The sequence below is a fragment of the Arachis duranensis genome, chromosome 5 (assembly GCF_000817695.3).
Source record: "Arachis duranensis cultivar V14167 chromosome 5, aradu.V14167.gnm2.J7QH, whole genome shotgun sequence".
Taxonomy (NCBI): domain Eukaryota; kingdom Viridiplantae; phylum Streptophyta; class Magnoliopsida; order Fabales; family Fabaceae; genus Arachis; species Arachis duranensis.
The window spans coordinates 44,098,431-44,099,370 of NC_029776.3; the positions used below are offsets into that span (position 1 = coordinate 44,098,431).

A 940-nucleotide genomic window follows, 5' to 3' on the forward strand; every position below is an offset into this window, starting at 1 on the left:
CTGTGGACTTTGAAATAAAGACTGCACTACTCAACTTGATGCCCAAGTTTCATGGCTTACCTGCTCAAGAGCCTATCAAGCACCTTAGGGATTTTCAGACAGCTTGTTCTACTGTTAAGCGTGATGGTACTGACGAAACTTCTATTCTGTTAAAAGCCTTCCCATTCTCTCTTGAGGGAAAGGAAAGAGAGTGGTACTACACTTAACCCGGAGCAACTGTTTCTAACTGGGATACGCTTAGAAGAGAATTTTTGGAGAAATTCTTTCTAGCTGAGGTTACCGATAAACTAAGAAAAGACATTTCCATGATCGTTCAGGATGAATCTGAGACTCTCTACGAATATTGGGAGCGCTTCAATAATCTTCTGGAAGCATGTCCCCACCATATGATTGACAAGATAGTGTTGCTCGGCTACTTTACACAGGGCATGAAATCTCAAGATAAGACCACATTGGAAGGTGCTAGCAATAGGTCCATGAAAAAGTACAAGACTACGAATGAGGCATGGCAGTTGATCAGCGACTTAGCTGAATCTACTAAGAATCACAGGCAGAAACAAAGTCAGTCAAGAGCTATTGCAGAGGTATCCTTTAGCAAAGAGACTGCTGCTCTAACTCAGAGTTTATGTGAAATGACCAACTTACTGAAGCAGATGCAACTGAGTCAACAACAAGCTCAGCAAGTTCAGCCTTCTCCAGCACAACAAAGCCAATAGTTGGTTCCATAAAGAGTATGCGGGATCTGTGCCGATTACAGTCATTATACTGATGAGTGTCTGCAACTCCAACAGGAAGACCACACTGTGGCAGCCACTCATAACTTCTATGACCACCCCAATCAAGGGTACAATCAAGGTGGCAGCTACAACCATAGATGGCAGGATAACCCCAACCAAGGTTGAAGAGACAATTTTAACCAAGGATGGAGGACAATCATAAC

General features: G+C 43.1%; 1 non-coding gene across 1 annotated transcript; it reads right to left on the bottom strand.

The window, feature by feature from the left end:
- Nucleotides 1-284: 284 nt before the first annotated feature.
- Nucleotides 285-392, bottom strand: LOC127748067 (small nucleolar RNA R71). The gene has a single exon (XR_008010010.1). It is a non-coding gene; the product is annotated as a small nucleolar RNA R71 (small nucleolar RNA).
- Nucleotides 393-940: the final 548 nt, after the last annotated feature.